We start from the raw sequence: 15652 nt of genomic DNA, 5'->3' as shown, positions 1-15652 counted from the left end.
AGCTGAAGAAATTAAGATTGTGAAATATTCAATATGACAGCTATTGAGTGACAGTTTGGGGCCAAAATCTAGGTCTCTTGACTTTTCAGCTAAATATTACTTCTTCTACATCATGTGTCTGTCATTCCTTGATAGATGAATATAAAGATGGAAAAATTAGGGAGTCACAAGCATTCATTTTTATAGCCTGAATTTCTTTCATTGTGTTTGTTATTTTAGTTTCCTTTGGTTTCTTAATACTGAAAGTAAATTGTGGTAACTACCATTGAACAGAGGACAAAAAAAGTGCTGTGTATTTGGAAGTTTATTTCAAGTTGTAGTATTTTGCCAACCTTTTTGTGAGCTTACAGAGCAGTAGTATAGGAATGCAGTTTCTTTTTTCTTCCCTAAAATTGAAACTTGAAAGGAAAGGAAATTCTTACTGTAAATAGCCTTTTTTTCAATAACTTTGCAAAAACTTTGTTTCTTCCTCTTTCCCTGTCTTTTATCTAATGTTTCTAAACTGGGATGACTATTCTTACTCAGTATGTGGTGGTGATAGGGAAAGTGAGACTCTCACACAAATGAATGGAAGTTGTTATGAGAAGTGGATCCAGGTCCTTGATGTTCTAATAGATACTTCTGAAGTAAGGTGACAATTTAAAATGAGGAAAAAAGAGAGAAGATGAAAATTCTCAGAATATGAAAAATCTTCATGAAAGATATTTTTAAAACTTTCAACTTTTTTCCATTTTTTATTTCTGTGGCTACTGCTTATCAAAAAAATAAGAATTGCTGTCTTTATTCCATAATAAAATGGTGCATCCCCTTATCTGAGGTTAATTATAGTTTATATGTCCTGTATTTTTAAGTATGATAAGTGTGACTAAAACTTAAGTGTTGAAATATTTTTCATGTATTTGGATATCTTAATTTGTTAAGTGAATATATTTATCTTTGTGAGCTTGTTGCCCTCTAGTGGCTCTAGTTGCTTAAAAAAAAAGATAAAATGGGAAGAAGAAAGTCTATTTGGTTGGGACAGGTTGGCATCAGGTAGGATGGAGTAAAAATAGCTATGGGGCAATAGAACAGAGGAGAGTAATTAAAAAAAAAAAAAAAGACAGAAATGCAGAAAAGACAATGACATGACTAAAACTGACCAAACAAGAAATGGTTTTGTGATGTTAAAATTTTTTTATGTTAGATTTCATTGACTATAGCCAATAAAACAGCATAATACAAATCTTTCCAAGCTCTAGAGCAGATGTCTTATTGTAGTCCTTTCATCGTTTTATGAGGAATTTTATTTCTCTGAATTACTCAGAACTAATTAAGAAGCTTCCCCCCCTCCCCATCTTGATCATATAAGGGAGACTTATGGTAGAAAAAATAATCTTTAGAAAACATAGCACTTTTAAAAATATGGCATAATGATGAAATTGTAGGTACAGATTCTATCTCTTCCTTCTCCCTTTTTCAATTTAATTGTACTTGAAGTCTTTCCTATCTGACAATCCCTGCAAGGTATTTTCAAAGACTCAGAATTGAATGTATTATAGAGACTATCTAGTCTAAGCTTTTTTTCTTGTGGAATGTAGAGAAAGGAAGTGACTTCATTGGTATAAGAAGTTCTCTATTATTATGTGTAAGCAAAATCCATTTAGCAGTGTATATTGGCGCTTCTTCTGCACTTTATGGTTTTTGGGAATTTACTGGGGCAGTTAGAGATTAAGCCATTTGCCCAGGATCACACACCTAGTATATATCAGAAGTAGAGCTTAAACTCAGGTCCTCTTAATTCTAAGACAATCTTTTTCTGCTATGCTATAATATATCTTAGGCCCAACAAATTCCTCAATAAAAATCTACAATTTGGATACTTGTTCTCTACCCGACAATTAAAAAAATCTTCAAGTTGGCATATTTCACTATTGGATAGTTCTGATTGTTAGGAAATTTGCCTCTTTGCAGCCTTTATCCATTGCTCTAGTTTTTCTTTCTGGGGACAAACAGAAGCTGCCAATTAAACAAATATTTATTGAGCATCAACAGTGTATAAGAATACTGTGCTAGATGCTAGAGACATAAAAATAAAGACAAAATAATGTCTGTCCTCAAGGAGCTTCTGCTTTATTTGGGGGAAATATAACATGGACACAGACTAATAAATGCAAGAAAATTTGAAGAAAAAGAGCATTAATAATGTAGTAATAGGAAAGACTTTGATTAGTAGATGGTGCCTGAATTCCTTTGACTTTAGGGACCTTCTAAGAGTTAGAAGAGAGGAGAGACATGGGGAACTTCCTATTGAAAGGCATGGAGGCAATAATACTAATAAGGATAATAACAACCTCCATTTCTATAACACATAAAGTTTGCAAAGCCCTTTGACTATGTTCATAATAGCTAATATTTATATATGGTTTTAAGATTTGCAAAGTGTTTTATCCATTAATTCTCACAGCAAACCTGTGAGAGAAGCTCACCTCTTCCCTGTTTTACAGGTGATGAACTGAGGTTGAGAGAATTTAAGTGACTTGGCTAAGGATACACAACTAGAAAGTATATAAGATGGGAGTTAAACTTGGATCATCTTGCCTCCAAGTGCAACATTTTTACCCACTGTACCATTTCAGTGCTCTATCCATTAGGACAAACTGCCCCATATGGTAGCTAGCCTGTCAAATATGGGAGATGAGCAACAGGTCAGTTTGGCTAGAATATAGAAAGAATGAAGGGAAGAGTAATATGAGGCAAATCTAGAAAGATATGGAAATAAATCTGAAATGGTTGGCTGTAGGTCTAATATTAGATGCTTGGCTGAGGAGTTCCTATTTCATTCTAGAGGAAGTTGCAAGGCGCTGAAGATTTTTGAGTGAGGTAGTGATATGGTCAGACTTGTACTTTAATTTGGCAGTTGTGTGAAGGATAGGAGATGAGAGAGTCAAAACAGGGAGACGAGTTTATTATAATCATCTATATAAAAGGTGATGTGCATCTTAGAGGTGCATTGGCTGGTTGCTGTGTAAGTGAAGAGGACCTGGATAAATCAATGATTTTTGTGGAGGGAAGATCAATAAACTTTGGACATTGTTTGGATGAGAATGTAGTGGCAGACAAGGAAAGGCAGGGATTACCAAGAATGAAAATTTCATGAATGAAAAGATGCTTGTGCCTGAGCAGAACAGGGAAGTTTGGAGAAAGGGTGGGTTTAGCAAAGTAATATGAAATTGAAAGCTGGAAATGGAAGTTCATTTTGGATAGGAGTTTGAGAATAGAATAGTTAAAAAGGTGGGCAGGTAGAAAATTATATTTAGTTATTATAACATTATCAGAAAGTGGTTTTTGGAAAGATCAGTCATGAGGGGAAAGAGACCTTCACTCTGAGAGAGATAATTTTTCACTTTCGGAGTGAGTCTTGGCACACAACTGACTTGGATGAGAATTGGAGGGGAAAGCCCCTTAGTCACACTTTACGCCATTCTACCTAGCTAGGCCTTTGGTCTTTCTGTTTTGACCATCAGACAGAACTAAGGATCCATCATCTCCCCTGGTACCATGTGTGTCCCACCTTCTGTATCTTTCTCCTCCCCTCTTCATATTTTCTTTAGGAATTGATAATCAAATTAATTTATCATTGCTACTCTAAAAGCTTTGTGGTTTGTGATTCACTAGCTCTACTCAGAGTACCTGGATGTTATTTTGAGTCTGGCTGTCTAAGCAGAAGACTTTCCTCTGGCTTCCACTCTTCTTTCCTTCTTAACTATCCATGTCAACTCTTTCCCTCCTTTCTGTGCCTTCTCTCATTATATCATATCTTTTCTTTCATTGTGATCTCTTTAAGCCCTATTCTACTGTTAACAAATTGCCCTTTCCAAAAGACTTGAATCTTTCTTTTGGAAAGAATTATCTATATGGGTTATATTTAATTTTATCTTTACATGTTTTCTCCAATTAGAATGTAGCTTCTTTGAGAGCAGGAGCTATTTCATTTATATCTTTATATTCACTTCATCTAGCACAGTGCCTGGCACATAGTAGATACTTAATAAATGTTTATTGAACTGAGGCCTGCCCCAACCTGCCTTCCCTTTAGTGAATAATTGCATGTTTTTGTTTTTATTCTTTTATTTTGGAGGGCTTTTAAAAGTGTCCAGAATCTTTCAATCTAGTTCAACAAGTCTTTGACTAAAATATATATTCAATATTCTAAAATTTTGTACTTAATTAAATGTGTATAATTTCATATTGTATACTTTGTATATTTTGAACTTCTCTGTTGTTTCCTTTGAAATAGAATGATAATTCCCGTTAAGGCAAAGAATGTACTTTTTTTTTTTTTTTTTTTTTGTGCCTTTGTACCTTCAGCATTTAGCATAGTATCTTAGTATATAATAAAATAATCAGCAAGAGTAGTTTCAGGCGAAAGGAGTGAGAAGGAAGGTTGTAAGAGTTTGAGAACTTAGTAGGACATGAAAAAATGGAGGCAGTGAGTTTAAATGAGTCTTTATAGGAGGCTGGCTATGAAAGAGAGAAGAGAGAGAGAGATTGATTGCTTGAGCTAAGACGCCTATGGCAAACCTTTAGTTACTTGAAATCAGTCAACAGATATCAATCAACAAGCATTTATGAAGTGCCAGGTACTATGCAGTTTGCTGGGGTGGGAGAGAAAGCAAAAATAAAGTTGCTATTATCAAGGATTTCCTATTCTAACAAAGCACAAAAATAAGCAAATAGCTTTGTACAAATAGTAATGTCAGAAGGAAATGATAAGGGCCTTTGTTATACATTGTTATATTATACATTCATGTATTAGTATCTTAGGCCATTTTTTAGGCTTATATGACATTATGTCTAATGTCTTCCCTATCCCAGTATTCTTCCCTTGAATTTGCTCCATTTTGTCATTCTCTTCCTAAAACACATGGTGCCCACAACTGAACAGAATTATCTACCTTTGGAACTCTTTTTGGATCCTAATTTTGTGATCCAAAAAATTTTAATTTTTTTCTTCTTTGTGTATTTGATAAACATGCACCTAATGTCATCTGTCAGTAACAATTTTGAATACCACATGTGTAAGTATAGATTCATGGGCCACTTTGTAGACTTCTTTCCAATGTGACATTGACTTACAAATTATTGTTTTCTGAGTTTGATCTTCAACCAAATCTGAATCCACATAACTGTTCTGACTTACTATGCATCATCCTAATGTATTCACAAGGATGGCATGAGGGACTTTTTCAAAAACTTTGCTTAAATATATGTATGCTAATATTACAGCATTTCCATGGCTTTACCTGCCTAATAGCTGTCAAAAAAGGAAGTGAAATTAATCTGTTAAGACCAGCAATTATGGCTCTTACCAATGACCATTTACCTTTCTAAATGCTTACATATCATTCCTTTAATAATAATATATTCTAGAACTTTTCTAGGAATCAGTTAAGTAGTCATGTATTAAACACTTAATATTAGCTTTGTACCATGCTAGTAAAGTCAGTCTTCCTGGCCTAATATATTATTTTCCCTATTTGAAAAAAATTGAAGCATTTGCATTTCTCCAATCTTATATCATCTCTTCTGTCTTCATGATTTTTCACAATAAGAACTCAGCAGTCAACTGTTAATGGTTTCAAGAGCAGCTAGGTGCTTTCTTATTATCTCATTCATTTAAATTTTGTTAGTCCAAAGAGCATTCTTTTTAGATAGAATCAGATATAGTAGTTGATTAGTCCTGCCTTATTTCTGTCATCCATTATTAGTGTGTTACTTACCATGAGAAATAGTTCTGCCTTTTTTTTTTTTTTTTTTTTTTTTTTAATATGTTTTGTTTTCTGCTAATAGCTAATGCCCTTCTTTTCCTCTGCTTGTCTTTATAATTCATGGCTATTTTCTTAACTTTTTTCTAAACTTTAATATTTTGGTCATTCCTTTAAGATCATGCCATTCTTTTGTATTTGTCCTTAGTTATTTTTCTGCATTTTTTTATTTTCATATTTGTACTTAAAATCTTAGTTCATTTTTTTTGTAATTTCCTGTGGAACTATATCTACATACTAATTTTTCTTTCTCATTGGAATGACTTATATTTTTATCTTCAGAAATATTCTATCCCTCTTGGACCAAGTTCCTATCTACATTTTAAAACTTTTTTTAAATCTAGACCTAAAAATTTTGAAATTTGCTGTCCCCAAATCTAGATTGTCCATTTCTTCTCCTTGCTTATGGATTCTAAGATACAGTGGTTTCATTCTATTTCAGTAAATACTTACTGCCTCCTTAATCTTGTGAAAAATAAAAATTTACTCTAATGGGCTAACCTTTGAAAAGCAACAGTCATGTCTTTACTACTGTAGTAAAGTACTATATTTTACTATAGTAGTTATCATTGTTTATAGGGTGATAATTATTCTGACAATTATTTTCTCAAATAAGAAAGCAATATTAGTTTGCTTGAAGATGTCTAATTCAAGGGAATCTATTGCTAGACTGGCATTATACATAAAGGATACCACAAACTAAATTACTATTTATAAGCTGTCTAAAAATTGTGTGATTCTTAATAGCTTTTTATTTCTTTTCATCCCAATCTGCCACTTTTTCTGGAGGAGAAGGCTGTACATAATTGAAGGTTGTTTTGGATTTTTCTTTTTTTTTTCCCAGGGGTTTTTGTAGCCCAAGAATTCATCACTAAGTGCCCCCTTCCCTTTGGCAGACTTTTTTTTGGGGGGAAAAACACATTTATTGCCTTTCCCAGAAGGGAACTGCCAGAGCCTTTGTTTTGCTGGCATAGTCTTTTGGGAACCCAGGATAGTCTTCTTGTTATGTTATTGCGTCAGAATTGGATTTGGGGGAAGAAAAGTTTCTAATTAAGTCTATTTAACAAGATGTTAATTTTGATAGCTGGGAAGAGACCTACATTAATATCTATTTCCTTTAAAAAAAATCTTTGATGGAAAACCTTATATGCAATCTTGTCACTGTAAATAACAGTGGAAAACTTGTTAGAAGATGGGATTAGGAAGTAAAAGTATTTCATGATTACTAAAATGAATGGCACCATTGTATAAGTTCATAGAGATGGTCAGTTTTAAAATCGTAAAAATATTTGTTTAAAAACTTTCAAAAAATAATATTGCATTAAAATAACATACTATTACCATCACATGCTTTAAAATTTATTTTTTTTATTTAAAGAGATTAGTTTTGAAAATCCTTCCTTCAGATATTTCAGAAAGGCCTGGAGAGACTTACATGAACTGATGCTGAGTGAAATGAGCAGGACCAGGAGATCATTATATACTTCAACAACAATACTATATGATGACCAGTTCTGATGGACCTGGCCATCCTCAGCAAGGAGATCAACCAAATCATTTCCAATGGAGCAGTAATGAACTGAACCAGCTACGCCCAGAGAAAGAACTCTGGGTGATGACTAAAAACCATTACATTGAATTCCCAATCCCTATATTTATGCCCACCTGCATTTTTGAATTCCTTCACAAGCTAATTGTACAATATTTCAAAGTCTGATTCTTTTTGTACAGCAAAATAACGGTTTGGTCATGTATACTTATTGTGTATCTAATTTATATTTTAATATATTTAACATCTACTGGTCATCCTGCCATCTGGGGGAGGGGGTGGAGGGTAAGAGGTGAAAAATTCGAACAAGAGGTTTGGCAATTGTTAATGCTGTAAAGTTACCCATGCATATAACCTGTAAATAAAAGGCTATTAAATTAAAAAAAAAAAAAGAAAAAAAAGAAAATACTTCCTTCATAAATAGATTGTAAAATTTCAAAAGAGCGTGAGCCTATCTATTTTATATAAACATACAACTAACAACAAGGAGACTGCTATTTTAATAAGAGTGATAGGAAAGATACCATGTGTTGGTATACGTAGCTATATAATTTCCAAAGTGTTTTCATGTGCCAGATCCTCCCAGTATTTTTCCAGGTTGGTCAGGTAAATGATATTTTTGTTTTATGAATGAGTAAAAATGTGACTATGAAGAGTACTGAGAAATAGATAAGAGCCTTGGTAATAAAAGGAATTTTGTCTAAAAATCCCATGATTAACAGCGTTAAGGCCACAGGAGTTTTTAATACAATGTTGGTCTGAGCCTCAAGGCTTCTGTGAAACCTGACAGAGATCTACAGTGGAATTTGCAAGAAAATTAGCTGATGTGGAAATTTTGATAAACTATGACATATTTTTGTTTCCTCTATTTATGTATTCTCCCAAATGATGGTACTGACAGAGGCTTAGCTACTTCTGAAGAAAGCTTAAAAGGAAGAAGCTTGCTAGCAATATCTATTGGATAATCTTAAATAATTTATATAAAGTTTGCACTTTTAAGGGCCACAAAAGATAGAGAAGAATGAATTATTTAAAGGTATATTGCAGGGAAACCTCTTGATTGGAAAGGGACAGTTCATGTACCACAGACAGATTGAATATAATTTTTTATTCTTTTTTTTTTGCTTTTGAGATGAGAAAATCAAGCATTTTGATCAACATGTGTGAAATGGAAAGAAAATTGTTTTATTTTAAATGATTGTCAGTGTATAGATATGATCTTTACACTGGAAGAAACATCCACATCATTAAGATCACAATCCAGTGGAGTGCTTCAGTATTTTGGTACCATGGTGGAAACCATCATTAACAAGATTAAATTTGGATTCTCTTTAGGGCTCCTGCTGGTTGTTCAACAAGTTTGGGATTATCCTGCACTTCATACTTTGTTTCTTACTGTCAGAAACTAATTATCATTTGAATCTTGAGTCTAGGCCTTGTGCAAGTATCTCTAATGCTGCCTTTATTTTGATGCTTATACTTTGCATTTTTTTGGAAATTTTTCATCTTTTCTCCTTGCCTATTCTAAAGACACAATTTTGTGTTCTTAGTACTAAATTCTGGCAGTTCTTGGTTTCTTGATTTAAAGAAGTAACAGAAGGGGACAATGGGTGGTTATTACTAATGATGATTTTTCATTTTAAAATAAATGGTGAAATTTGGGAATCTTGATTTTTAGTGAATTTGAGTGAAATGAATTTAATAAAAAATTAAAAGCAATTCAGTGTTAATAATGTATAGTGTTTAGATAAGGAATGTAATTGTGACCTGTAACATCTATCATTGCTTACAACCCTGTCTTTTGCCCTCCTAGTTAGCATAATGTTTACTTAAATAGAGGCACATAATTTTTTCTGTATTGCCTCAGAGTTTATTCTCTAATTTAGTGGTCAGAAAGAAAACCAGCAAGCATCCTTAATTTTTACCTCTGAGTAGTAGCTATTTGCTAGTGGATATAAGATGTAATTTTAAATTTCTGTTGAGATTTTTGACTTAAAACAATACAGGGATTAACTTTTGATATAAGTTTTTTGCTATCCATGATAACAAAATTAGAAATAGAAAAAAATATGTAATTTATTTCAGAAAGAAACATTTTTTGTAGATAGCACCTGTGATTTCAGGTACTAAAACATTAAAAGATTTTTAACATTTTTTGAGAAAGATAATACCTTTGGATTTTTAAAAATTAATACTGGGCATAAATATTAAAAAATATAAATAGACAAGACATACCAAGTTTTTTCCTTCCCTGAAAAAGTTTAATTTGTCCAGCTGTTCCAAAAGACCATATTGATTAGAGATTAATTACCTTTGATTGTGTTGACTTAGTTTTCTATATAGTTTTTTTTAAAACATCAATGGAATCATCTTCATTACATCTGGGATCATTTAAATAGTATAATTATGTATAGTTGTACTAGGTAATTAAAGGTAAGGGATAAATTATCAGAAATGACTTTATAAGCATTGCAGTAACTGCTTATAAACCAAAGGTCACAGTTTTAATTTGAAGGCTTGTGAATCTTTTTAATTCTTGTAATCAAATGAATGATATCAAAGGAAAAAGTAATTTAACATAACAATTCTGGATTACACTGAACATATGTTCTTGTTACCAAGTTGCGTTATGGTCTTTAAGGGCTTCTATGTAGTTAGTAAATTTTTGTACATTTGATACCTACAGTTTTTCTTAATTTTTATTAGTGAGTTGTTACAGTGGTTAACAAGAAATACACAGATTTAAGTTGCAATAGTTTTCCCAGTGTTATATGATCTAACTTCACAAGGTTCTTGGACATATGTAGATGCTTTTCTATTTTGTTTTAGTTATGACATACAATTGATATAGGCAAGCATGAAAGCTTGGGCAAATTTTCATTGCTTTTTCTGGATCTTGCTCAGGTTCTGTGGTATTTATGTAAAGCACAATTTTGTTACTTGGGAATGCATGTTGAAATTATCATGTGCACTGTTTTGCTGTAGGCCGGTTGGCATTGCCACAAAGGTAATAGGCTGCCAGTAGGCCATTTCCTTGTCGGCTGCATTTACAATTTAATAGAAATATTACATGACTTTTTAAACAAGTGTTTTGGCAGAGAGGAAATGGCAGATTCCATACAAACAAGCATAGCTTCCTGTCCTTCACCGCACTCCAGCTACTCACAAGATTGTGCTCAGTTTCAGTTTCAGGAGGTTAAGAGGGTGGAATGGAAAAGGCAGGTTGAAACATGAATGGCATCAGCATTTCTTATAAAATACTTAGTTCTTAAGCCACTAGGTTTTAGTCCTATGTAACTCTAGTGAATGATATTTCACCTACTTCTGTAGTGGGTTGCGTTATGTTGTGGTTGATTTGATACCACAAATGTATCATTTCAGTAAAGTCTGCCTTTGCTTAATTGAAAACGTCCATGCCCACCAGCTAAACCCAAGTAGGCTTGTGGTATTGTTTTATGTAGGAATATGATATTCAGAGTTATCGTACCTTTTTGTCTTTCTTGCCATTTGATTAAGACATCTTATTTGAGCAAGATCATTTTTCCTCAAAGGAGGATTGTCCACCCATTTTCAACTGAGATATAGTGTTTACAAAATGAACCACTTTTAGGTTACATAATACTTGGGAAAGAAATTTGATAAGTTTTATTAGCAGTAATATAAAGCATTCAAGATATTTATTGTATTATTATAGCCAAACTGTTTGAGAAATGGGATATGACATACTAAATTTGAACTATTACTTCATTTCTCTTTAAGGTACTTTTCTAATCTTTGAAAATAAGCTTTTGTTTTAATTAATCTTCTGTAGTGCTAAAGCTTTCTTTAGTTGTCCCTCTTCTAATATTGACTTATTTTAGGAACTTTGGGTATTATCTACAGAAAACTTTGGACCTATAATTAAATGTACTTTTTAGCCTTTATTTTTTTCAGGTTATATTCAACAGTATGTATGTGAAGTTACTTTTTTTTTTTTTTACCAAGGAAAGAGCCTATTTCATGGTTAGATATTTCCTTTTTTTTCCTTATTATCTCTGATGTCTTAGCTCACTTACGTGGAGTCTACATTAAGTTATCCTTATGTGATGTGGCAGGAACTGGCATGGGATGTGTTCTTGCAGCTAACACAGCAGTGACTTTTGTTATTTTCCATGTTGTAGTTTGTTGGTAATGGACATATGGACATCACATGTTGCAAAAAGTATTTTATGAAACCAATTTGAACTTTTTCCATTTGCCTCAAGTCCAATCATGATATTTATTTTTCCATGGCACTTACCCAGATTACCTTCTGTTCTACTTGTGTCACTGCCACCATTGTCAGCACTTCTAGTTGTTCTCTCTTTTTTATAGTATCTTGTAATTATTGTCTTCTTTCCTCTTAGGTGTATATAAAGATACATGCTATATATGTAAATTGATTGATGTTTATAAAGTGCTGTGAGATTTTTAGATAGCAGGCACTCATGTACGTAGTAGTATTTTATACTGAAGGTAAGAATTCATGTGGAAATTACTTTTGTCATTAGAATAGCAACTATAGTTTTGGGCATAATTATTTGGGGGAGGTCATTTTTTTGGCACGATTGGTCAAAGTTTTCTTTACAAATTGAGAGCATGGCTAAACTTACTTTCTTTTTTCATATTATTTGCATAATTTATGTAAATTACATAAGTTATATATTAGTAACTTGGTTTCTTCTCTCAAAAAAATCAGATTAGCTATCATTTTATTAGTTTAAAAACTCCCATTTTTATTTGTTAATTCAATTTTTTGTGTTTTTTTTTTTTTTTCAGGGGGTTTAGTCCTTCAGTTTTCTTAATCTCTTCTTTGATTTTTAGAATTTCTTTTGGTGTTTAGTTTGAATTTTTGATTTAATACTTTTTACATTTTTTAGAGTTTTATGCCTATTTTGATGATTTATTCTTTCTTTTGCTGAAGACTATTTTTAGTGATATAAATTTTACCTCAAGTTGCTTTGGCTTTTGGCAGCACACCAAAAATTTTCACATGTTGTCTTTTTTTGGGGGGAGGAGATGAAATTATCCATTGTTTCTATGATTTGTTCATCAAACTACTAATTTTATGGGATTAATTTATTTAAAATCCATTGAAGTTTGAATGCTTTCCATAAAATCTCTTTATTTCCTTATGTTGTGATATGGTTAATAAATATTTGCTTTTCTGAATTATGACATTTTAATGTTCTGGCATATGATTAGTTTTCGCAAATATGCCTTTACAAAGATAAATACATTATATTTTCCTTTTCCTATTAACTAATCACCGGAAATCTGTCTTAGCTAACTTTTTAAAAGTTTTATTCAGGTACCTAACCCTGATAAACTTCTTTCTCTCTTTTTTTTATTAGATTTTTCTAGATCTGAAAGAAGTACATTGAAATATCCTTAGTTATTACAATTCTGAAATAGTACATACCTTTCAGGGGAAGTTATTAAGTATTGATGTTATACCATTATATATGATACTTTCAAGGACAATATAGTTTTCCTATTTATCTCTTTTAATCAAGAATTTTTTGTTATTTTATTGTTGCCTTGTCTAAGGACATGATTGCTGTACTTGGGTGTTTTTTTTTTTTTTTATTTGAATGATAATGTATTTTCTTTTAGCCACTCATTTTAGCTTGGTGAAGGTTTTTTGTTTCACATGTGTTTCTAAGCAAACATATTGTTGAATTCTGTTTTCTTTCTTTCTTTCTTTCTTTCTTTCTTTCTTTCTTTCTTTCTTTCTTTCTTTCTTTCTTTCTTTCTTTCTTTCTTTCTTTCTTTCTTTCTTTCTTTCTTTCTTTCTTTCTGAGGCAATTGGGGTTAAGTGACTTGTTAAGGGTCACACAGTTAGGAAATGTTGTGTCTGAGACTAGATTTGAACTGAGGTCCTCCTGAATTCAGGACTAGTACCCTATCCACTGCACCACCTAGCTGCCTCCTGAATTCTATTTTCTAATCCATTCTGTTATCTTATTTTGTTTTCTGTGAGATTTTGTCTTTGATGTGTTTAAAATTATAATGATTTATTTTGTATTTCCCGCTATCATATCTTCTTATGCATTTTTTTGTATTTTGATTTTAATAATACAAATAGTGAAAAATACACTTTAATCTGTACTCAGTTTATCAATTCTCTCTCTTTAGAGATACTATTTTTTTCATCATGAATCTTTTAGAATTATTGTGCATCATTATATTGATCAGAATAGCTAAGTCTGTTACAATTGTTTATTGTTACGATATCACTATTACTGAATACGATATTCTCTTGGTACTTGCTCACTCCATTGTTTATCAGTTTATATATGTCTTCCCAAGTTTTTCTAATATTATTCTCTTTATCATTTCTTATAGCACATTAATATTTGATCTCCAATCAGATATTATAACTTGCTTATGAATTCCTGTATTTATGGGTATCCTTTGATTTTTCAATTCTGTGCTACCACAAAAAAAAAAAAAAAGCAGCCATAAATATTTTTTTAGCATGAGTCCTTTTTCATTTTCTTTGATCTCTATGCGATACAGACCTGATAGAGGTATGACTAGGTTGAAGGATATGCACAGTTTCGTTAATGTTGTTCAGCCGTTTTCAGCTATGTCCAATTCTTTTTAATTCCATTTGGAGTTTTATTGCAAAGATACTGGAATCCTTTGCCATTTTATAGATGAGAAAACCAAGGCAATCAGAATTCAATGACTTGCTCAGGTTCACACAGCTAGTAAATGTCTAAGATTAGATTTGAACTCAGGAAGATGAGTCTTTCTGACTCCAGACCTGGCCCTCTATTCACTGCACCATTCTATCTGTTCTTTGACCATTGTTCCAAATTGTCCTCTGGAATGGTTAGATCAGTTAACAACTTTACCAACAGTGCATTAGTGTATCTGTATTTCCCACATCCCTTCTAACATTTTTTTTTCATTTTAGCCAATTTGACAGGTATGAGGTAATAATCTTAGAATTGTTTTAGTTTGCATTTTTTGTGATTATTGATTTAAAGTTGTTTGTTTTCATATGGCTTGATAATTTTGAGTCCTTCTGAAAATTGCCTGTTCATATCCTTTGACCATTTATCAATTGGGGAATGGCTCTTATTTTTACAAATTTGGATCATTTTCCTATATATTTAAGAAATGAAACCATTATCAGAGATACTTGAGGACCTTCCCTCCTCTCCTTCCCTTCTACTTTCTTGTTTTCCTTCTAATTTTGGCCATATTGGTTTTGTTTGTGCATAAACTTTTAATTTCATATAGACAGAATCATCCATTTTATCTTCCATGATGCTCTTTATCTCTTGTTTGATCATAAATTCTTCCCTTATTTATAGAACTGATGGGTAATTTTTTTCACACTCTTCTAATTTGTTTATGACATCACTCTTTATATCCAAATAATGAACTCATTTTGACCTTATCTTGGTATACAGGGTAAGATGTTTATCATATTTCATTTCTGTCAGATTACTTTCCAATTTTCCCAGTAGTTTCGTTGAATAATGAGTTCCTGCCACAAATGCATGGATTTTTGGGTTTATTAAAAATGAAATTACTATGGTCATATGCTGTGTATTGTGTAACTAATCTATTACACTGATCCTATTTCTTAAGAAGATCTAATTGTTCTGTGATTGCCATTATGTAATATAGTTCAAAATCCAGTACTGCTGGGTCACTTTCTTTTATTTTTTTTTTTCCATTGATTCCCCTTGACATTTTGTTCTTCCAGATAAATTTTGTTATTTTTTTCTAGCTCTGTAAAGTAATTCTTTGGAAGTTTGAGTGGTATGGCACTGAATAAGTAAATTAACTTGTTTTATTTTTTCCTATTCTGATATCTTTCTGGTCAAATCATTCACAACCTCAACCTTCCATTCCTTTGGAATCTCTGTGTAGTTGTTAAATTATGTTGTTCTTTTCGGTTTTCCTTTTGGACATTTATTAGGAAGCTAGATGGAGCTTCCTAATTTCTCCTTTGGATTTATTGAGAATTTTTTAATGTGGTGTTTGTTCTCTTTCAGTCATTGTTGAAACATACAGGAGTGATTCTTTTGGATCTTTCCATGCTATAATCTTAGCTAGAACCATCCCTTTGGCCTTTGGAAGCCTATAACATAATAATTAAAACCTTAATCCTTAATTAAATTGAGTTAAAATAACATGTCCCAGCAGTAGCAAATCTCCTACTGTATAACAAAGCAGTAATCTTCAAAATAATTTGATAATGGTTAGGAGATAAAAGTGGCAGCTTAAGTTAACAATATACACTAGAAAAGGACCACAG

The 15652-nt window shown here is 32.1% G+C and overlaps 1 protein-coding gene across 5 annotated transcripts in view; it reads left to right on the top strand.

Annotated features, from left to right (window-relative positions):
- STK3 (serine/threonine kinase 3) overlaps positions 1–15652 on the top strand; it is a 498339-nt gene that overhangs the window by 163424 nt on the left and 319263 nt on the right. The gene's annotated exons all lie outside the window — the stretch shown is intronic.

This window comes from Sarcophilus harrisii, chromosome 1 (genome assembly GCF_902635505.1).
Source record: "Sarcophilus harrisii chromosome 1, mSarHar1.11, whole genome shotgun sequence".
NCBI lineage: Eukaryota > Metazoa > Chordata > Mammalia > Dasyuromorphia > Dasyuridae > Sarcophilus > Sarcophilus harrisii.
This window is presented reverse-complemented; position numbering and strand designations above follow the sequence as displayed.